Source organism: Acomys minous (assembly GCF_964271855.1).
Source record: "Acomys minous genome assembly, chromosome: 14".
Classification (NCBI taxonomy): Eukaryota; Metazoa; Chordata; class Mammalia; order Rodentia; family Muridae; genus Acomys; species Acomys minous.
This window is the reverse complement of record NC_140496.1, coordinates 53589635-53613961: the sequence shown is the minus strand read 5'-3', so window position 1 is coordinate 53613961 and position 24327 is coordinate 53589635. Positions and strand designations below refer to the sequence as shown.

General features: G+C 42.8%; 1 protein-coding gene across 5 annotated transcripts in view; it reads right to left on the bottom strand.

Moving 5' to 3' along the window:
• The window catches only part of LARGE1 (LARGE xylosyl- and glucuronyltransferase 1), a 303751-nt gene that overhangs the window by 236730 nt on the left and 42694 nt on the right, over positions 1-24327 (bottom strand). Inside the window, exon 2 of one of the 5 annotated variants that reach the window (XM_084755864.1) lies at positions 10488-10545. The exons of the other annotated variants lie outside the window; for them this stretch is intronic. The gene's annotated coding sequence lies outside the window, so the exon portion shown is untranslated. The remainder of the gene's footprint in view (positions 1-10487; positions 10546-24327) is intronic. 5 annotated transcript variants of the gene reach the window in all.

Sequence of the window (24327 nt, the reverse complement as noted above, 5' to 3'; positions counted from 1 at the left end):
GATGTTCAAGCAACACTTGCAGTTCTTAAAAGTCTGGAGACAGCAGCTATATTACTTTCTTCACCATCACATTCCCTAAGAACCACTGAGTACTCAAAAAAAAAGTTGTTTTCTCTATGATAAATGAAAAGCAGGGAGAGGCCCATCATAATTGGTTTCAACACAAGGGTCCAGCCAGCCCTGCTTGCTCTACCTTCAGCAAAAAAGGAAAGGGAGCTATTCCTAGAGCCACATGGGTAGAAAGATGACCAACTTCCAGTGTGCAAGAGGTACCCAAACTGCTTGTATACCTACCTTCCTACGAAAGACTCCTCATTCTCAAAGCACAAGTATACACTTAATTACTGGAGCTACAAGCCCCAGAGTATGAGAGGCAGAGGGTATCTGCTGGTTCCGGGTACTTTAACCCTAAGTAAGCAAAGAACTTTCTGAGACATGTTCTATTCTCTAAATGTGAAGAGCATTTCACTGCCTCCAATGGATTCCCAAAGGACTGAAAGGCTAACTGGATAATAAATGTGAATCCTCTCTCTGAAACCCTAACCTCTTCCTTCCACCTGCCCCTATCACTGAGGCCAGAAGATCTATTACTAATCCATTCTTGGAAGCATCTGGATTATTACAGAGAAGAAGATGGGTACAAAAGCATCCTCTTATCCCAGCCTCTTCACTTCATATGGATAAGTTACTTAAAATACTACATATGAAGACCAAAGACAGTGTCTGACACTTGAAAGACACTCAACAAATGCTTGTGGTGTGGTACTGTTCCTATTATCACCACTGTTGTTATCATCCTCAGAATGTACAATTCAACACAGTGCAGACCCCATAACTGTATTTGGAAGAACAGCCTGGTCAATATACTCCTCTGGAAGACCCTTGGCTAGCTAAGTCTATGTTAGAGTGGAGGGAGTCAAGGTAGGCACTGTCAGTGAACAGCTGGCTCCTGAGCTCCTCACCTGATGGATAGGGGTCCGGTAGTCTCTGTCCCCCTGATCCTCCCACCCTTACCTGGGTGTGCCCTTCCACCACACTCCTACTACCAATACACTATACACAGCATAAAGGGCATAAAGGGTTTTTTTGTTTTTTGTTTTTTGTTTTTTTGCACCACCCAAGCAAGTCTGCTTCTGTTGAGTGATAATCACAACATTCCTATGGCAACTCTGGGTTCTGGAGTTTGGGTTTAAGATAAAGAGAGAATATTGAATACCTGGATTTTGGATAAATGCATTAAAATTGTATGTGATTTACTTTTCACTATTACAGCAAAGCCTGGGCCTGCTATAGTGCATGACCATGTAAGGATGTTCTCATACTAGTCAACTCTGAGATAATGAGAGAGAATCTTTTCTCTGTTTTCAAGAAATTAAAAACCTTTGAATGCCATTAAGAGTTCACATTCAGGGCTAAAGAAATGGTTCAAAGGTTAAGAGCACTATCTGCTCTCCCAGAGGTCCTGAGTACAATTCCGAGCAACCACATGGTGGCTCAAAACCATCTATAATGTGATCTAATGCCCTCTTCTGGGGTGCATGTGTACACACAGGCAGAGCACTGTACACATAATAAATAAATAAAACCTAAAAAATAGATAAATAAAATAGTTCACATCTAGTCAATCAGGACAAGAACTGGTCTTGATTCCCAAATCAGTGCTCCTCAAGACTGTCACCACATCCTGCAATGGCACTTCTTGTCTCTGTCATGCCAATCTACTTCTTCCCCTACTTCTTTTTTAAAAAATATTTGTCTACATATACATCTGCACACCAGAAGATGGCATCAGACAGGTATGAGCTGCTGGGTGCTGGGAATTGAACCAGGACCCTCAGATGAACAAAGAGTGCTTTTAACCACTGAGCCATTTCTCCAATCCCTCTTCTGTACTACTGCTCACACACAAACACATATACCCTTGATTCTTGCCTTTGTAACTCTTAATACATCTTGGTTTGCTTCAACAAGCATTGAATATATATATTTTACTTAGAACTCCAATGAAACTGTGCACTCTTTAAAATATAATTTGAGCTAAACATTTTAATATATCCTTGGGCTCCCTGCTAATTGACAATTATCTTAGTTCACTGAAGTGATGAGATTTAGAGTCTGAGGTTCAGACCAGAGAGACAATTCAGCTGGCAAGGTGTCTGCCTGAGTTCAATCCCCTGAACCTAAGTCATAAACCAGTTGTAGTGGCACAGGCATTGAATCTCAGTCCTGAAAAATATCTGCTAGGTAACCACGCTGCCTACTCTAATTGGCAAGTTTCAGACTTGTGAGAGACTCTGCCTCAAAAACCAAGGTGCAATGACACCTAAAGTTAACCTCTACACACATGAGCACGTGCACGCGCGCGCGCGCACACACACACACACACACACATAAACAATTACACACGGGGGTGGGGGTGGTCTAAGCTTTGAAGACAGAGAGATGGGCTTGAACCCCTGCTTTTATATTCTTTTGCTATGCTTTTTTGCCAAGTTTTTTGTTGTTGTTTGGTTTGGTTTGGTTTGGTTTTTCCAGATTGGGTTTCTCTTTGTAACCCTGGCTGTCTTGGACTGTGATCTGGAGACCAGGATGGCCTCAAACTCACAAAGATCTACCTGCCTCAGCCACCACCCAGCTCAGCTAAGTTTTTAGCTAAGTTCTTTACCCTGTGTCTTCATTTCTTTATATGTTTAATGAAATAACAGCACTTACAGGATTAAAGAGGGAATTAATCAAACCTTAAGTGATAAAATACTCATCTCTTGGAAACTATGTTGTTTTCATCATTAAGAGTATTTATCAATATTATTAGTCATCATCATCAGCTGTATGTTATTTTCATCATTAATATGATTTATCAATATTATTATTCATCATTTAGTTAATAAAACTAAAGCTCAAGGTTCATGGTCTTCTACTCAGTGTAAAACCAAATTCAAGCACTGCAGCAAAATAAGGAATTTCAAGACAACACCTCTTTTTCTCCTGTAGTCCTTACTAGGTATGACACACAAGAAGTACCTAGAGAAAATTGGGGGGAAATTAACATGAAAACCCTAAGGAAAGCGAGTAAGCCATCTGGCCAACCCTCTCACACCTGGACCCAAAGGATAAGACAATTCATCGCTATCATGAAGCCCATAGAAAGATACTACTCATATCTACAGTGGTAACATCTATGTTTTACCACCATGGATAATACCCCAGGGTCAAACAAAATTGGGTCCCCTAACTTATTGCAAACAGAATCACACATGTGTCAGGGAGAGGATAGTTAATGTTGACTATGCTTAAGACTGCTCCGGATTGGGTGCTTTCAGAAAACCAGAGTTCCAAGAACTGTAAACACAGAAAATGAACTCTGGAGAAGTGAAGAACTTATCCAATACCATAAAATCCTATGAAAACAGTGAGTAGGACCTCACGGGCTCTCTAGATCCCCTGCCACAAGCTGCTTTCTCTAGAAAAAAACAGGACTCAACATCAAGCTTGGACAGAACCAATCCAGAAAAACTCTCAGATGCAGGGATAGAAGTGGAAGCTCGGCTTCTGTGTTTTCCATTCCTTTCTTTACTACTGTCAGCTCAGCAAAGTATTCATGATTTCACCCTATCTACTGAGTGTTATGATGCAGTTCAGTCATTATCCTGAATAAAAAAAGGAGCATAAGGCTCTAGGTGTTTAAGAGCTTCATTCAACACCATGTGTTGTCAAACCCAGGCGGTAGAATTACACAGCTCTGTTATACAAAATAGCATGCACCACTTTGGTACTCATAGGTGTAGGGGTGCGACTGTGTGCATGTGGGCTTGTGTAGTGTGTGAGTGTGTGTGTGTGTGTGTGTGTGTGTGTGTGTGTGTGTGTGTGTAAAACATTTTGAAATATTTTTGGTAACATTTTTATCACAGAATTGTGAGGCTGAAATAAGCATGCCTACATATGCACAAGAACAATAAAAATTATCAGTGCCTTTCCCACTATGTTGAATTGGAAAGAACCTGTTACCAGGCATATACACGCACAGAAAGGGACTTGTATCCCGAAAATCAGCCTTGTGGCAGACATTAAAGACTGGATGGATGGATGGATGGATGGCAGATAGATGGATGGATGGATTGAAGCCTTTGCTTCTTTTCTTTGTTACAGAGATTCTGGGCATCCCCAAACAAATCCTTTCAGTTCAACCATGGACAAGAAGAGACAAGTGTGAAAGTGAAACTACCCTCAACAGGTCCTAGCAAGCAACCTCCAAGTGTGCAGAAACGCCCATCCCTCCCCACCTCAGCCCCCATCATGTCCCAGCTACCCAGACTGGCCTCTTCCTTGAATACTTCTTTTGCATAGTGAGCAAAAACCCAAGACTACAAAGCTGAGGGATTCAACAGCCTACCAAGGTATGCTGAAATTACCCAAAAACATCCATATGTATCAAACTAAATAAATAAAATAAAAATATCATTTTTAAGCAGTTAACAATTCGACAAAGCCAGTTCTGGTTAATCTAATTATTAATGTGCTTTTTAAAGCCACATCTTGCTCTGGGCAAAAAAGACACAGTGACAGGGGATTATTCAGGATGCCTTGTTAAATATAATGCAATCTCTAAGATAAAAATGACTATTAACTACTTTAGCAGTTGACTGCAAAAAATAAATAAATATATAATTTCCTAGGAGTTTCCCTTTTTGTAGCTCCAGGTTGAATTTTTTCTATCCTCTATCATTAGCCCCTTCTATCACAAACCCTATTTCTTAAAAAAAAAAAATACAGTGTTCTAGTCAAATCCCCTTGCTCTCTTGAATGGCAACCTTTACATAAAAAGAGGCCACTTGATAAATTCAAGAAAAGCAAAAATAAAACGTAATGAAAAACATAGTCACATCATCAAGACTAATTACAAAAGAAGAGCTTTTCTCCCTCAAGTATGTTTTTTTTTTTTAATTTTTTTAATTAGCTGTACTTCTGGCCTGAATAGAATAGTAAAGCATCATCTTTGGGGAGACAGTGTTACTTATAAAACCAAAGTTCAGAAAGTCACTCAGAAATTAACTGGTGAGATATTTAAAATAAACAGGATGAGCAAACCAGATCTAAGACTCTGGAGGAAGGCAACATGGAGTACCACTAAATCAAGAAGCACTGTATCTTCTACAAGCTTATGGCTACTCCAACTGCTCCTGGTATTACAGAAGCAGAGAGGTGGGCCCCCAGCAGACATTCTGTGAAGAGGGTGATTTCCAGCCAAAGAGCCTCAGAGGTTCTTTCTAAACAAGGAGGCCTGGGAGGATGGGTATATTAGGGTACTGAGAAAATCATTTCCTGGCAACACCCTAACCTGTCAGACACAGAACTAGACAAGAGACTTCAAAGCCCAGAGAGCCCACTGCCCTTCACCTGTAAAGTATACAAGATCATGCCAGAGCCTTCCTTTCAGAACATACATGCTAAGCCCCAGCAAATAAGTTGGTATTAAATACGGACTCAGAGGCAGGGCTCAGCCTTATGCCTTTGGGAAGGACCCTAAGTTGCAAACTGGTAGTGTCAACTTGACTCCCCAAAGGCCAAAAGAATTAGCAAAGATTTACCTTTAATGATTCCAGGAGACTAGCATGTGGGTCAGCAGAGTGAAGAAGACCTTCCCTCAGGGTAGGCAGCATATCCAATCATTTCAGGCTAGATGCAACAAAAACCCGGAAGGAGGGGGAATGACTTCTGGCTCATCTTTCTGGATGTATTTTGACATAGCCCTTGGACACCAGGATTTGATGTCTTTGGACTCTCGGACTTGTACCAAGGCCTCTTGAGCCCTGAGGCTCCCAGGTACTGGACTTAGTCAAGCAACCAACTTCCCAGGATCCCCAGCTTGCACAAGATAACCACTGTGGTACCATGCACTCTCTGTAAGTCTGAAAGCTAGTTGCCCAGTAAGTTGCCTTTTACAGATAAACACTACACTAATTTCATTCTCTAGAGAACCATGACCTTGAGAGCCAGGACATCTTTTATAGCCAACTGCTGAGAACCATATTCACACCAGCATGTCATGTTTTAAGGTAGAATAAGGAGATCCCTTCCTTAGTTATTCAGTGACTATTCGGTGCATACCCATCTTGGTATATACAACTGTGAATAAGGCAAAAATACATATCCTGTTTCTCATTTTTTGCTCACTGAACCCTTGTATGAACAAATACAATGAAGCAGTGTAGCCATGCTGCTCCTTAATGACAGGAACCGGAAGTACATAAAAGGCTAAGACACACCAAATGTGTCAGGGCTGAGCACAGAATGCTGAGAAGCAACTTCACACCATCACAACAGTAATGCTTGCCAAGCCTGGGTGTCAGGGTGGGGAGCATCAGCTTGCACCAGCACCAAAGGAGGAGAGTATAAAAGAAATGAGCTCCCACCTTTAGGAACGAAGGAAGCCAGATTCACATAGAAAACACTTCAGAATTTTCTAAATACAGAGACTGACTAGAGAGTAGAAGTGCACAAACAATTTTGGAAATATTTACTTCCCAGAAAGCTACACACCTCCAGAAAAAGAGACAGAACTGTTTCCAATGGAATGAGCTGGGAGACAGGCCTAAGGAGCTATCTCCTTTTTGGGGACTTAAGAGGGTCTAAACTAAAAGGCTGAGAGAAAGCTTGGTGATCTGATCTCCTTAGTGCTAAGCAGTAGCTAACAGAATATTCTATTAGATGTCAGCAAACAGTACAGGCACAGAACAAAACAAAAATCCCTCAGAACTACACATTGAACCCATGTCCAGATCCCTATAAAAAAGCCACTCACAGGAGAAGCAGAACAGAGATGTGAGCCTACAACAGGCTGGCATTTCTACTTTTAGCCCATAAGAGAAAGCAAGCACTCTCACGTAGCCAAACAATGGTGACTTGCAAAGGTATCTGTGTGGATTTCAGAAAACAGATCTGAGAACATTTCACACTTAACCTGGCACACCGAAGGCTCCAGAAACAGCAAATTATGTCGCAATTTGCTTTTGGCATTTTTCTTGCTTTTGTGGTATTAAAGATCAAACTCAGGGCCTTGGGGATGTTCTCTTCAGCCCTTTATTTCTTTCATATGGGTGCACACACATGTAGGTGCTTGCGCATGGAGGCAGATTTGGATGCCCAGTGTCTTCCTCCATCTCTCTCCAACATACTTCTTGAGGCAAGGTATCTCACTGAGTCCAGAACTCACTAATGGGCTGACGAGCAAGCTCTAGGTGGCCATCTGTCTCTGGACCCCAAGTAGAAAGGTGTGTGTGTGTGTACATGTTGGTGATCCTCCACTCTCCTGCTTGCACATGGCCAGGTATTGTATTGACTGAGCCATCTCCCCAGCCTCTGAATTTGTTTCCTTAATGCATTGTTTTTTAAAAAATGTAAAAATTATTTTTAAAAGGGAGGGTGACAAGGTCCCTTTAAGATTATCTGTCAGATGAGCCCCTACGCCACTATCTTTCTGTATTCCTTCTATCCACCATTTTTTGTTTTGCCAAGAGCAAGCAGAAAAAAGCTGAAGTCACATCTTAGTCAGGTTCAGAGGGCAGAGTACACAGGCCTCTGGGAGCTCTGTGCCTGGCTCATACATGCCCTTTTAGTATAGGCTGGCTGCCAAAAACAGCATGATCTCCTCAAGGGCAGTGGAAAATCCATTATGAGCTTTTGTTACTCAGATAGCAAGAAGACCCCAAAAGTCTGGAATTCAAAAAATGTAAGCAATAACTATCCCCACCAGACAAACAGTTGCAAGAAATGTTGTCAGGAGCATGGGAAGCTGAATTTAACGTGAATCCGGGTGAAAGGGAGAAAGAAATGCTTACTTAAGTCTTTCCCAGAGTGATTTAGTGGTGTCAGCCATTAGGACTCAGGGCTCTCCCACACAAGGCACTTATTTTAAATAGAAATTGATAATCGACTGGGTGAGAAGGCAAATCCGGGCAATCACACGATAGATCTCGCCTTTGCTGCTGTAAACCACTTCACTGCACAAGGGCAGCATCTACTTGTCAGATCCTGGGCTTGAGGAAGCATGCCAGCTTCCAGAAAGTTCTCTTTGTGAACTCACACCTAGACCTGTGCCTCAATACTGATGCTGGGTGACTGCTTTGAAAACAGTGCCCTTGGAGGATACAGGAAACAGGCCACTGAGAGGACCTTTGGCTGGTAAGGAAAACATGCTTTGGGAAAATAGTGGGCACGAAACACAAAACAAGCAAAAGGCTTTTACCTTTACCTGCTGTGGCATCTAACACTACAAAGTGACTCCCCAGAAGGCTCTGGAAGCTGTGTTAGTGGGAAGCAGAACTGCAAGGCTCAAAGGGTTCATATTTGCCTCAAGCTTCACAGGAGCTACTTCTGCATTCCTGACCTGGGGCGGCTCAGGCAGGCCTAGGCTCCTAAAGCATCTCAAACCTTCAGGTCTGGGAGATTGAAAGGATATCAAACCTTCTTCATTCTGCAGGTGACAAACTGAGCTTAGGGAACTGGAGGGATATAACAGCTCATCTAGTGAGGCAGGGCTGGAATTCAGCTTTTATAATACCATAGGTTAGGTATGGAATATAACCAATGGCCCATGAGTTAGAACTGTGACCTCCAGACTGCAGGTACTGGCAGAGGAGGATGGAACCTTTAGGATTTAGGCCCTAATAGAATAAAGTTAGTTCATCTGACACATAACCTTGAGGCTGTGATGTTGAGGCTAAGGCCTTTCATGTCTCTTGTTTTTTATTTCGAACTGCCATGAGGTACAGTAATTCCACCCTGGATTCCTACTATAATGTGCTACAGGAACACGGACAAGAAGCAACAGGCTAACTGACCATGAGCTTTTCTACATCATAAGGTGGTTGGTTGTCTTAGATATTTTGTTACAGTGGTGGAAAGCGAAAAAACAGAAGCACCATGTGCTATAAGCACTGAACCATACACACACTGACAAGTACAGGGGATGCACACACATAACAGAAAGCCCTGGAAAAGCCCAAGGGAAAAGACACAGGCAGTTGAGTATAAAGAAGATCCTGTAAGATCTTTAACTAACATTTCTAGAATTTCTTCAATGGACTCTTTACAAAGTATCATCCTTGGTGCTGGGGAGATGGCTCAAGTGAGTGGTTAAGAGCTCCTGCTGCTCTCTCAAAGAAGCCAGGTTCAATTCTTAGCACCCACATTAAACTGCACACAACCACCTATAACTCCCGCTCCAGGGGATCTGACACTTTCTTACGGTCCCTGAACATACTTACATGCATGTAATTTACATATATATACTCAAACACACACATCCCTGTAATGGAAGTTTTGGTTTCCTTAAATTAAAAAAAAAACAAAAACAAAAAACTCATGATATGTTATGTAAACATGCTTTTTTTTAATCCCAAGGATGTTGTCGGGGCTTTAACTTGTTCACAGTCCATAACTGTCTCATGTGGTCTTTGCCCACCACTGTAAGTTTATTTCTGAGGACTCTGGGGGATAAAAACACAAGAGTTCAGAGAACGAAAGTGTGGCAGCTTTGAGGAGACAGACACAGAGAGAGCTACGAGAGGAACACTTGGAGGACGGTGCTCCCAGAGACATAGAGTCGCTTCAATCAACCCAAAACAGCCAGGAAAAGTAAAATGATCTATACTCCTCTCCTCACTAACGTTCTCTCTTACTAGGATTAAAGGGTTGGTAGATGGGAGGTAGAGGCTTAAATACTGCAAATAAAATAACTTAAAAACTAGCATCAGCACACACATACACAAAAGTATCATCTCTTGTATATCAAATTTCTTCTTGACTGTGGTAGTCTGGATGAAAATAGCCCCATAGGCTCATAGGGAGTGGCACTACTGGGAGCTGTGGCCTTGCTGTAGTAGATGGGGCATGGCTGGAGGAAGTGTGTCACAAGGTCTTTAAGATGTAAAATTCTCAAGCTAGGTTTAGTGTAACATTCACTCCTGGCTGTCTGCTGATCCAGATGTAGAACTCTCAGCTACATCTCCAGCGCCATGTCTGTGTGAGTGCTACCATGCTTCCCACCATGAGGATAATGGACTAAAACCATGAACTGTAAGCCACCCCCAACTAAATGTTTTCCTTTATAAGAGTTCCCTTGGGCATGGTGTTTCCTCAGAGCAATAAAATCCAAACTAAGACACTGACTCTTAGAACTAGGAGAACCTTCAAAATAAAATAAGCCAAATGCCGAGCAGACTAGGGTTGCACACCAACTTTGCCTATACTCATTTGTAAACTACACAAAATGCAGGCAGAAGATGGAAACCACCATCCTGAGTGGTTCATCAAGGACACACAAATCAATCCATGAAGAGAAAACAAATATACTACCAATATTCTGCTTATAGCAGAATTAATTCAGGCTTTAAAAGAATTGAAGTCTTGTCGCATACCATATGGATGAGGCTACACAACATTATACTAAATGAAATCAGCCAATTACCAAAGGACACATATTAACTGACCTCACTCATATGTGGTACTTCCAGGAGTCAATTCACAGGGAATGGTAGTTGCCAGAGGCTGCGGAAAGGGGAGAATGTTTAATGGGCATGGCATTTCAATTTTGCAAGATCAAAAGAGTTCTTGAAATTGGGTGCACAGCAGTGTGAATTACTTAACACTTCTTAGCTGTATGATTAAAAATGATTAAGATGGCATATTCTTTATTATGTGTAAATTTTATGAATTTTAGAAAACATTTTAAACCAACACAATGATAACTAACCTCAGAGCTTAAAAATCGATTGTTATGATAATGTACATGACTCAGATAAATGTCGGCTTCCCTCAATGTCTCACTGTCTCCATCCTCAGGCTAAGAAGTAAGGCTGGGGAGAGCGCTGAGAAACATCTCAGTAGTAAGGAGCAGTGGCTGTTCTTGCAGATAACCTGGGTTTGGTTCCCAGCATTCATGTGGCAACCCATAGCCATCAGTGTCTTCAGTTCCTAACCCTCTTCTGGCCTCGACCAGCAACAGGCACACATGTGGTAGACATATATGCAGATAAAACTCTCCCCCCACCTCTCTCTTTCCCTCTCTCCCTCTCTCTTTCCCTCTCTCCCTCTCTCCCTCTCTCTCTCTCCCTCTCTCCCTCTCTCTCTCTCCCTCCCTCTCTCTCTCTCCCTCTCTCTCTCTCTCTCTCTCTCTCTCTCTCTCTCTCTCTCACACACACACACACACACACACACACACACACACGTCTTTTAGAAGTTAAAAAATGGAGAAAGAAGGGGTTGTTATGCTGGGACCCACAGACATGCAGCTCCTAAGACACAATTCTATAAATCATGAAGCTCTGAGTCCCAATGTCCTAATCCTAAACCAACTGATTGACTAGTGAACAAGAGCTACTTAACTTCCCTTGTATTAAGTGTCCTGAGCTGTTTGGTGGACAACAGAACCTCAAACATCAGAGGTTGCCATTTGCAAGACAGCTGTGTGAGATGAAGGAATTCAATAAACATCTAGATTACCAACCACTGCTCTGACACCACTGTACCGACTCAATGCTCCAGCTGCCTCCAACAGCTGGAAAGGTTCATCCTTCTTTCCAGAACCCTGGACAACTGGACTCACAAGCCGTATCAGACAACAGCTCTCACAGGTCTGCTGCACAGTATCCATGTGCACAGCCAACACTGACAGACACTCTGCAAGGACTCAGGGTGTGAGGTCCATGCTTACAGATGTTCTGGAGACTTCATCTCAGAAGCTGAAGATAAGGCTTCTTAGCCTCCCAACAGTATCTCCCCAGGAGCAATGACCTGATAAACCTCTCCTGTGCCTTCCTCTCATACAATCCTCATTCCCTTCTGCATATGAGATAGGTGAGGAATACCCTCCTGGTATTACTGTCACTTAAATCTGCAAAGAGAAAAATCAACTCTGTCACCTTTGTAGCATTGCATAGCACCAGTGCCTGGGCCAAAGATGCCAATCTTCCCCATCACCCAAGCAGCTAAAAGGGACCAAGGCCTGCAAGCTGGTTTCATTCTCCTATGTCCACCCTTCACATAACTCTACACACACACACACACACACACACACACACACACACACACACACACACACATGCATACAAGGAATCAGCTACAGTGAATGAGAGCATACTGTCACAGAACACATCTAATCTAGATTTGGATCAGCTGTGTAACCTCAAGCCTCTCTCATCTGCAGAATGTTCAGCCAGTCTAGATCTAGACTCTCAGATCCTTCTCCTGAACACCTATTCCAGCACCCAAGTTCATGCATGAGCCAATAAATGTTTTAGCTGCTAATACTCTTAAATCAGAATTAGACACATGGGTCCTCCCTAATTGAACAGGTAATGAAAGAGTAACATTACTATAGTAACACAGAAGCAATCTATTTCCACATAGTCAAGTCCTCTGACCTCCATGAATTCAAACTGAGTGGAAGAGAAGGGACACACACACACATACACACATACATACATACACACACACACACACACACACCTGAGACAACATCACTGGGAGGACACAAGAGAGAACATGTAACATGGTACAAAACAAAGGAAGACTCTCCTCCCTATGCCTAGGAACAAGCTGGGAAGACACATGCCATCTATGAGGAAAGAACCTCCAATCACATCAAGAACAACCCCAGGGCATCCCTAGGGAAGGGGGTTTACAATATCTCCTGAGTAGTGGCCTGAGAGAGCTCAGTCCTTGAGCAATACAATGTTATGTTTTCTTATTCTTTTTCTAGTACTGAAATGGGGATCCTCTTCCTTAGCTGTATCACAGCCCTTCCTGAAACAGCAACTGCCACAGGAGCCATGAGAGAAGATGCTGCATACCAGGAAGGGCAGTATCAGACCAGAGGCCAAATATCAGCTAAATTTCACACTTTCAGTGGCCACATGGTGTTATGCCTGCACTTCTTGTTACAAGGCAGAAGCTTTATTTCATTAATATAGTAACTCTACTAATGAATAAAGGCCAGTGCATGGTCAAAATTAGCAGAAGCAAACACACTCACATGAACAAACAATGTTCCTCTTATAGCAAATATGTATTGAAAGCCCCATGGATGTAGTGCTTACCATATGCCAATATGCCAGACATTTCCTGACTAATCTTTTTAATCCTTATTATACCACAGGAGGAAAGGAGGGAGGGAGGATGAGGAGGAAAGAGAGTGTGTGTGTATGTGTTTAAGGCTGAATCCAGGATCTTATGCTACTAGGCAAGCATCTCCACTGATCTCAATCCCTAACCCTTGATTTTCTTTTTATTTTTGTTTTGCTTGCTATGTAGCCTAGGCTGGCCTTGAACTCATCATCCTGTTGTAGGATTATTAATATTTAATATTTATTCATATAATTATTAAGACACATAAAAAGAATTAATTATTTTATTAATAGCTAATGGTGGTTATTAATATGGTGGCAGTTATTCTGTTTTTTAATTAATTTTTATTTTTTTAAAATAATTTATTCATATTACATCTCAGTTGTTAGCCATCCCATGTATCTCCCATCCCTCCCTTCCTCCCACTTCCCCCCTACTCCCCTCCTCTCCCCTATGACTGTAACTGAGGGGGACCTCCTCCCCCTGTATATGCTCATAGGGTATCAAGTTTCTCCTTGGTGACCTATTATCTTTCCTCTGAGTGCCACCAGGCATCTCCATCCAAGGGACATGTGGCAGTTATTCTTTAACCAGCTATTTAAATAAAAGACACAGAAACCTGTCAGATTTATTACTATAACCTTAAAACTCTAGAGCTTGGCAAATATTAGCCCTCTAAGGTACCTTGTATACTTCCCAGCCAAAATTCCCATAAATACTTGCACATGTTCCATTTGGGCTACTTTCGCTCCATCATGCCAGTCCTCAGTGCAAGCTGCTCTAGGCCTTGTGTCCTGATTACCTCTTGGTAACCTGCTCCCTTAGCTCTGCCTCCCTCTCTTCTGCCCAGCCCATGCTGTAGCCAATTTTATTACCCAATCAGGGATAATTTGAGAGGCAAGGTTCACACAACAAGTCATTTCAGATACATGAAAATTTGTTCATAGGTCAGTAATGATCTTGGGGGACAAGCAATTACCATTTGAATATCTAGTAGCTGCAGAGCAACCCAAAGATCATCCTCCTGCCTATCCCTCTCATTCTAAGATTACAAGTGAGCATCACCATGCTCAGTAGGTTATAATCATCACCAACATCATCTCATTATTATTGTCAGTTTATAGAAGATAAATGTGAGACACATCAGTCAATGAGCTTGCCCAAACATAGGAGCATGTTTCAAAAAGCAGGTACCTCCACACACATCTTTTTTATCTCAGGAATATATTTACTGCTCCATCTTTTCCATAAGGCACAGTGACAACAGAAACACTGGTATAGACATATAAGAGATCAAGTCCCACTCATTCACCTCAATGTTGCTTAATTTTAAGCTGAGTACCTATGTCAGATTCTTCCCCACGCCTTTCTAAAGTAAGATTAGCATAGGGTCATTGGGTTAACGGAGACAGTACAATATGTGTTAGAGTAAGCTAGGTTGGTACGCTTCTTTCAGTGCGTGCTGATCTACCCATCAGCATGTGCCTCCAAACAGCACCCTGATGCCATCTTCTTTCCTAAGAGACTTGAGTTCAGTGAACTTTTTGTAATAGAAGGCTAGTAAAAGAGCTTTCAAAAGGTTCAAAATCATGGCTCCTAAACATGAAGACACCAAAAGCACCCTGGGGTTCTGAGGTAACAAGTAATTCTCTGCCATGTTCATATCTGAGAGGAGCCTGGCTCAAAGACAAAGTATGTGGCCTCTGACGAATTGCCTCCATGTCTCCAGGTGACTAAGGAATATGCCGTAATGGGCATTGTTTACCTTCAGCTTCACATCCCCTTGATTCTCACACTGCCTGGAACACCCCCACAGGACCAACAGATACAGAGAGAAGAAACCTGGAAGCCTAGAAAAATCAGGGCGCTCCTTCAGATCACCAGTGACCCTCCCTTCAGATCACCAATGACCCTTCAAGCCCTGTTTCAAGCTCCTTGCATGTCAAACAGCTCCCTTCTAGATCAGCATCATTAACTCTCTGCCAAATCAACAATTGAGCCAAGGTCCAAGGAACACTTGGAGGAACCTATTCTTAGGAGAGATGCAGTAAAGATTCAGTGAGTACAATGAAATAGCCCATGTACAATACAGATAAAAACAAGAGAGATAGTAGGAAAGACTGCAGGTTGCTAGGGAAAGATGCATGTGTGCAGTACCAAGGCCTTAAAGTCCAAAACATCCAAAATTCTCTTTGCCCGTTTCAGAAATGCACACCCATTGCTTCATGTCAAGACTGGGAACTCCCTGAGAATAGGGACAATGCCTGTACATCATAGAGTCTCCTATGCCACACATGAATGAGAGATTTAAATACTATATGCATGGATGTATGATAAAATAAGTGAATGGACAAGCAAGTGGATGAAGTGAGGCAGACAGACAGACAAACAGATGGACGGATGGACGGATGGATGGAAGGATGGACAGAAAGATGGATGAATGGATGGATAGACAGAAGGGTGGATGGATGGGTGGACAGAAGGATGGATGGATGGAATGATGGATGGATGTCTGGGTAGAAAAACAGATAGTCAAGCCTGCCTTTGAAAGCTAAATGATTGCCCTGAATCAGCAATAGGAGAAACATCTGGACTTAACTAGTCAATCAAAGCCTTTCCTCAGAAGCCCTTCACGACATCACCTCATACTCATTCTTAGAATCTAAAGCATCCTACAGTCTCTGAGCCTCAAAGTCTTGTCTAAATTTGGGTTGTGCTCAAATAACATCTCATCCTTTGGACCCATCTCTCTAGTTCTTCCAGGTGTCTCTCTTGATAACTTTCACCCAATTCTGCTACTAAGATGAACTCCTGGTCCTGCCTCATGTCACTTAATTGCCTTTCAAATGAGCCATGTTTAGTTCACAGTCATCACCAGCACACAGAACACACAGGAACAAATCTGAATCCTAATGTACTATTGACCTCTGATGTAAACAGACTGCACTGGCTTCCACCTCTATGTCGAGTCACACTTTCTCTGCTTTCTACTCTGTAACCAGATCTAGCATGAAAGTCACTCACATTTGAACCCACCTCAGGAAAGGAATTATGAATGTCATCAAACTCACAAAATGGAAGTTTGTTTCACACAGCTTGACCTTCTCTTCTTCCCACCCTCGCATTGAAATATTTCAACCATCACACAAAGTAGATTCTGTTTCATTTGTCTGAAGACAAGACAGAACATCCTGTGAGGAATATTGGCTTTTTTTTTTTCCCCAAAGTGACATTGACATAACTTCACCTTATGGAAATAAGTGTCTTTAATCTAAATGAGTCATTTGGTGGGAACAATGACTTTGCTGATTATGGCTTGACTCCTTTAGGAAGACATGGGGGAGGGGAGAAAAAGGTATTCTGTTGCTAGCTGACAAACATTTAGAACAATGAGATTTTGGGTTCTACAGCAAGATCCACTGCTGTGCACATGGAAAACAGAGGGAAACAAGAAGCTGATTAGAAACACTGAGATAAGTTCTCTCTGGGCAAGAACCTAGTCACACCACTTCTTTGCTGTAAGATAGTCATCTATAGGGGAGATAAGATAGCCTAGCCCTTGTGAATTCACCCAGGGCTTTGAGGCCTAAATCATTCAATCCATGCCTCTGGATGGATCCAGAGTTTGTCACATACCAAACATTCAATGTCAGCAGTTATTACTATTTAGAGACAGCCTTGTAGGGATCGGTACTGTCCTTTACGGTAGAACTAGTTAGATGTGACTTTTGAAGTTTAATTTATTTCGAATTTAAAACTTACTTCCTCCACAGCACAAGCTTCCTTGCAAAAATGTAGTAACTACCAGTGGTTGGTTGCTCATGCAGACGAGAGCACATAGAGCCTTCCCAGCACACAGATGGTCTGCTGGAAAACAATGGTTCAGAAATAAAGGAAGTGGCCTGAGTTAGAGAGTTGTGTGACTTATGTCTCAATTTCCTCTTCCATTAAAAAAAAAAAAGGAGCCATATTATTTAATGTTATTGAGTATTATCTCCTGCATAAGTGTTGAGACCAGCTTACAGTTACTGTAAACATGCACTAGATGGTAGCTTAGAATAGGAATAAATGCATGGAAAAGTACAAGAATGGCAAACAAGATGAGTATGGAAAAGTACGTTCCCTGGGGTCAAGCACATAGCTTGCAGTTGACCCAATCTTCAGAAAATTGCATCAACACTTTACTAGACATTCTTCTGGGCAGCAGAGAGAAGTGTTAACAAGAGCAATGTCGGACTGGAGAGATGGCTCAGAGGTTAGGAGCACTGGCTGCTCTTCCAAAGGTACTGAGTTCAATTCCCAGCAACCACATGGTAGCTCACAACCATCTATAATGAGACCTGGTGCCCTCTTGTAATGTGCAGGCAGAACACAGTATACATAATAAATAAATCTTTTAAAAGGGAAAAAAAATCAAACTGTCCTCATGAACTTGCAGTATTTAAAAAGATGCTACTCTTGTCTATGCAACCATGTCAGGAGCACGCTCATGCTACTACTAATCACTAATGCCCCCAAGAAATGGAAAGTGAAGGTAAGAAGTAACAGTATCTATGAGAGAGTGTCTAACAAAAGGGCACTGTCATGGGTAGGCAGGTGGGTAAATAGATGGACAGAGGAACAGAGAGCCAAACAGATGGGAGAGGGCTTGAAAATGCTGAAAGAGTGTCCTGGTCTCTGGATGGATACGGAACTAAGTATCCAGTGGTAAGTAGATATGGCTAAACCAAGCAACACTAATAAATGATCGTAACATAATCTGCAAACAGTATCACATATAAAAGCTTTATCACTGAAAGCAGAAATCTTACAATCCTAATGACTGAGATATACATGGCCTTCGCATACATGCTCTCGGGCTTCTATTACGGGCTCTGCTCTGACTTACCCTGTGAACTGGGTCTACTCCCTAAGCTGAGGAATGAAACTACCTTCTACTGGCCCCGAACACAGCCCAGTAAACCCCACCCGGAGCTCTCCGGTGGCTTGAGCAATGTATTCTAGGCATTAGGAAGAGCTTTGCAAGGAAGCAAGTGACCCTACCACTTTTCTTCTTTCTAAAATCTCAACTTCCTTTCATTGGCTTTTTAGTGCCCTGATATAACTAAGTCAGGCTGGGCCCATGCTGAAGCTCTGGATCTGCTTCTTACCAATGGGTAGGCTTCACCATAGTATCTCTCATCCTCTACTCCTAGAGTCTCCTTTCATATGCTATAAAAAAAAAACCACATTTACTTCACACATCAATAAAAAAGTGTCTCATTAATTCATTTGTGTTGCCACAGAAAAATACTTACAGCTGGGTACTATATGAGAAAGATAAGATTATTAGATTATAGTGTGGCAAGGTCAGGGGCATGATACCAACATGGATCGATTAGGACCTTATAGCTACATCACACAACATAGTAGATGGAACCCTTTTAAAGCAAATGTGAGGTGGAATTCAGGAGTTCGCGGACCACACCAGGCTTGCTGTTAAAAACAAAACAAAAAAACAAAAAACAAAACAAAAAGCTTACATGCTCTACCTGAGGCATGATCCTTTCTGAAGATAGCACTCCAAAGGCATAGCACCTTTCACTAAGTCCACTCTCAAACACAAACCATCTCCAAACCACAGCAGCACCCAAGAATTTGGTAGAAGGTAGCACACATTCATCGCAAGATGAGACAGATGGACCAGAGGTTTGGTTCAAGGTGGGAGGGCTGGCACCACCAAAGCCATCTGATCTGCCTGTGCTTCATTCACCTTCACCAGCCATTCATGAGGGTTTCATATCCCATCTTCTCTATCCTCTCTGCAGTCTCTTCTATATTACTTTTCCAATTTTACCAGAACTATGTTGTTACTCCTCATCCTACTTAAAGAACACAATGTGTTTAGAAATACAGTACAAGAATCAGCAACATTTTTGACACGGAAAATCTATCTCCCAAATAGCTGCACAAGACAATCGCTCATTATAGTGTGTCTGGAGAACATGTGAACACCACCATGTAGTCTCGGGAACTGAGCAGGGAACCCATGTTTATCAAAATAAGTAACCAAGGATGAAGGTAAAAATATTAGTGCTAAACACCATGTTTCAGAAGACACAATTGGATGATACCTAAAGTTATTTCTCTGTCTGATAGTCTACAGAGTTCTTGATAGGCTGAAAGGATACGGTTACTTCCCAAGTGGGCTGAAACCATCTGTTACAGATCTTCCCTTACCCCGCTGTACCCAATATCCTCCATACCATGGGCTCTCCTTGCAGAGACCCTTCATAGAATGTTCTTAATAGAACCACAGGCCATTTCTCTCATATAAATGAAGTTTTCCCATTTTAAAAATGTATATTTTATTATATTCTGGCTGCCCCAGGCCCTTGGATGAGTACACCAGAAATCAAAAATAGCAGGTTTAGTATACACACATAAAAATGACCCTGGCTTACTCTCAGAGGTATAAAATTAGTTTCTGAGTCTTCAAGGCATTATGAGTCAACCTCAGAATTAAAGATGCCAACACAAATCATGAACAGGATTGTGAAAGATGCTAGGAATTCAGGACAGGAATAAGGATTCCAGAGATAGAGAAGCAGGGACATGAACTGGCTACAAAATGAGCAAAATTTAGACAAGATATAAAAGGAGACAGCAAGGCAGACTCCTGCATTCAGAAGCCCCCCTTGCTGGTCAGGGCTTCTCTCTCCTCTCTACTCAGATATCTTCCTTTATAGTTCAGATTGGTCTAGAACTTACCTTGTAGTCCAGGTTGGCTTTTAACATACAGCAATCCTCCTCCCTCATCCTACCAAGTTCTGGGATGAGGCATGAACATCATGCTTAGCTAGAACTGACCTTTTTAGATCCACTAAAGGTCCCTGCAGTGTCCTCCCTAGTTTGCCAGTCCCTGGGCCACTCTGTGCTTAAACTAACCCTTCAGCCTGCTTATGTTCCAGATTCCCTGGGCACTGACCCAAAACAGCACTCTCCAAGTTGGTATTAAGTATGGCAGAGCTAAAATGAGGGCTGTTTCCATAGATATCTACACTTCTCTGGAACAAATCTGTTTGGCTCCCAAGTGGAATGAAAGTCATGTTTCCATTCCGACTGCAAAGTAACTCTGGGATCTGGAAAGCCCAAACCAGATCAGTTGTGCTAGTGCTTCTGAGCCTTCCTGACCTATTGGGCTCCAAACTGTGCAAACAACTACCAAGGACATGTGCCCATGAAGAGCCACAAAACATCATGCAGAAAGGACAAGGAGGGACATAGCAATGTTCTTTCCACCTCATTCCAGAAAAAAGAGGGCAGGGTCTACTCACCTGCAAGCCACCATATCATCCAAAGCTAAGATTTAGGAAATTTGGTTTCACCCTAGGACCCAGCCAAAGGTGAGAATGGAGTGACACCAGACCCAGCTAGCACTGATACCTGCTGCTTCCTTCTATGCTCTGTGATGAGACTTTCAACAGATTATCTCTACACCCAAGTTAAGGGTTCACATGTGTGTCCCCAAAGTAGATATGTTAGAGTCCTAACCACCAGCACTCCAGAATGTGACCTTATTTACGAACAGGTTTACTGCAAATACAATTTAGGTGAGGTATACTGAGAGAGGATAGAGCCTTAGCCCACATGGCTGATGGTCTAAGAAAATAGCAGATACAGAGGCAAACATAAGAGATATGACCAGTGGTGCCCCAGCCAAGGAGGACCAAGGACAGAATTAAGCCACCAGAAGAAGACTCAGGGAAGGACCTCTAGGTGGCCCTGACAATTCACTGGGCTTCAGACTTCTGGCTTCTTTACATGTGAGACTCTGAGTATGAGGCACCCCTTTATAGCACTTTATTAAGCCCAGTCCTAGGAGATTCAGTCCTCATTACAATGTCATGTGACACATCTGGGTTTTCCATAAGGACACACAGAGATTCACTAATGCAAATAACAACAGCAGCACATACTAGCAGTGCGTTATACATAGCAACTCATTTAACCCTCGACAACCTCCAGAGTCCGAGGCATGTAATAAGAGAAGAAACTCATTCACAGAGAAGTACCTTGGTCAATCACACAGGTTGTATGTGATGACATCTGAATTAAAATCCAGACCCAGAATCTATGTTCCTGCCTAGCTGTAATTGCCTAAATCAAGAGGCGAGTGACTGAGGGAGACATAATCTCTGGTGATCGGGTTTCAAACCCCTTGGCCTCTTTATCTGTTTTGTATTTATTCCACTTTCCTACGGAATGCCATGCACTAGGTTAACACAGAAAACAACTCAACTGTACAAACAAACAAGCTGCAGTAGCTTCATACACCCCATAATTCCAGCCATAGTCCATATGGCAACAGGTATTAATTAGAAAAGGAACTTGGGCATCTCCAAGGGGGCAGAGGAAAACAGATCATCTGTCAAGATGTTTTCTATATATGGCATTGTTTGTTTTAATATTTTATTAATTTATTCATATTACATCTCAACTGTTATCCCATCCCTTGTATCCTCCCATTCCTCCCTCCCTCCTGCTTTTCCCCCTACTTCCCTATATATGGCATTCTTAACATGTAATGCTCACCTGTGATGTGCCAGCCCTGGGTGGGGAAGTACACAAGTGGCAGTTTCTGCTCACTCTGGAAGGGGAAAGAAAGGGACAAACCCCCATAAATCTTAGTAAGCGCCAGGACTCTAATCAGACCGTAGGTATGGCTGAGGCACAGTGTGGCTGAACTTAGATCTGCACAGGTAAGCGGGAGGGCTCAAGCCAGTGCATGGAAAATTCAACCTTCAGCTGCAGCTTTTCCAGCATTGCCACAGCATGTCCTGCATCCCGTACAGCGTGCAATCTCCCAACTCCCCCCTTCTCTGAAACTTTTTCCTAAAACGACAAGCTTTTTATTCACTGAACAAAGCACACTGGAGGGGTAGAGAAACTCAACATCAGACTTGTAGTTCATTGCTCTATAATAAAGAATTCACCCTTAGACTCGACCCTGCCTCCATCAGTGACCTCATTAAGTGGACATTTGAGCATCTCTGACATACACAGTCATTCTTAGAACATGGGAGCAGAGAGGCTCTTACCCCGAGACATGTGATCGATGCTATCCTTGGCCATTACTCACCCAGTTTCCATCTAACAGTTCAACATAGTGCCTGGGAAAATAATAGACAGCTGCTGTTCCCCTTCAGTACCACATGTCCACCACCTCAAGCTGCATCACGTATATTCTTGAACCTGAGTTCCAAAGAAAAGCCCCTAGAATGTAAGGACTAGATGCTAAGCAGAGGGCATCCAAAGAGCTCACCTAGCTACTGCTGGGTCCTGGAGGAGGAGCCAGAGCAGAGTGAAAGAGGCAGGATCAAGAGCTTCAACTGACCTAGCTGAGAATACAAGCCTCTTCCATTAAAGCCAAACAGTTTTAACAGAAAGCTGGCCCACTCACCTTTGCCCCAGCTGCTCAGGGAAGCATGAAGGCCCTTAAGGACAGAGACTTGGCCACCTCTCTCAGCCAAGAGGACAAGATCGTAGCAGAGAGAATCCACACTGCTGGAGCGCTGCTGTTGGCCTGACTTTGTGTTTGGTGTTATTATTCCTGCCCTGTCCACAAAAAGCCCTTGGATCAGCCTGAGTACTTCTATTTTAACTCCTCCATCACTCCACAGAGGCACGCCTAGATGAGCAAGCATGAGCTCTTCCCGGACAAAAGAGACACATGGTGGAGTTTATTTGTGTCAACTTTTCTGAATAGTCAAAGGGAACACTGGGTTGGAAAGGTCCCTTCTTGGGGACCTTGCTGGGAAGCTGGTGTGGAGAAGGCAGTAAAATCTGGGTCTGGGCTAGAGGTCCTGACTCACACAGTCTTCCAGGGAGTGTCAAGCAAGGGTGCTGAGTTCTGAGTGCTCTGTCTCTCTAGGGCCACACAGAATTGTGGCACTGAAACGGACCTTATCTGATGGCCCTTCTTTACATTCATTCCCACTGCCTGCTGACTGCATCCTGAGTCCTTGACCTCTGCCCACTCCTCCCAATAAAGCAGGCCCAAATCAAGCTTCTAACTCCAGCCCTGCCCTGCCCTACTCAAGGCACAAAAATCCAAGTATAAATGACTGGTTTCTCCTCCTCCACTGGTTCTATCTTCTCCCCTTTCCTGTCCTATTCTGACATTTCTTCTCCTCTCGCTGCTCCACCATCTCTCTCTCCTGTGGTCCTGTTTTCCTTCCTCCCTAGAAGCTTCATTTTTCTTGGCTGATCTGATACACTGTTAGCCTCCTGTGACCCTAGAGTGTAGGCATGAGGAGGGCAGAGAGTCAGAGCATTACACACTGATCAGGATCACAGGTACACTTGCCATCCAGGACCTAGTATGAACAGACTAGGGAGCAGTTTTTATCTTTTAAATCCTCTCCTCTTCAGGGCAGCTGTGATGAGGAAAAATGCTTCGTAGTCTTAAGTTACCTCAGAACTTTTTCCTCAAATTCAGTAGTATATTTAATGGATAATAAAATGAATGGCATAGGTCCCACTTATTCTAGACTGACTCAGGGATGAGAGGAATATGCTAGCCATTTTTCTTATTGCTATGACAAAATACCTGACAAAAGTCACTTCTGGGAGGGAGAAGTACTGTCCATCCTAGTGAATACGGTGGCTGTGTCTTTCCAATGCAAGTCAGCTAATCAGGGTAACCCCTCACAGGCACGCTCAAAGGCTTGTCACCTAGGTGATTCAAAATCCCATCACAATGACCATCTTCTGGGAGTCTTCCCAAAAGAAACAAGAAACATGCTCTTTAACTGAGAAATCGTGGGTAAGCCCCAAATGGTTCTGCCACCATTCACAGGAAAGCCTAAAGTCAAGTGCTTCTGGTTCAAATCCCAGCTCAGCTTCCTATCGGCTGTGGAAGTCTAGGGCAGGAGCTTATCCTGTCTCTACTTCAATCTCTGACTGTAAACCATAAATAATAAACTACCTTCTGTTCCTGAATGCTCCAGAATCCACAAGCAGCTGTATTGCCGTTTTATGACTGCTTAATGTGCATCAAGTCTTCAATGACTATTCTAAGTGCTAAACTCTGAACAGTGAACACTACCTGAACAGATTTGAGCTGTAGTGACATCATTCTGCTCAGGATCAGAAGAGTCGAGAATCTCATTCAAAACTCACATAGCTAAGCAGAGGATTCAGGGCTTTCTTCCTCTGCAGTTC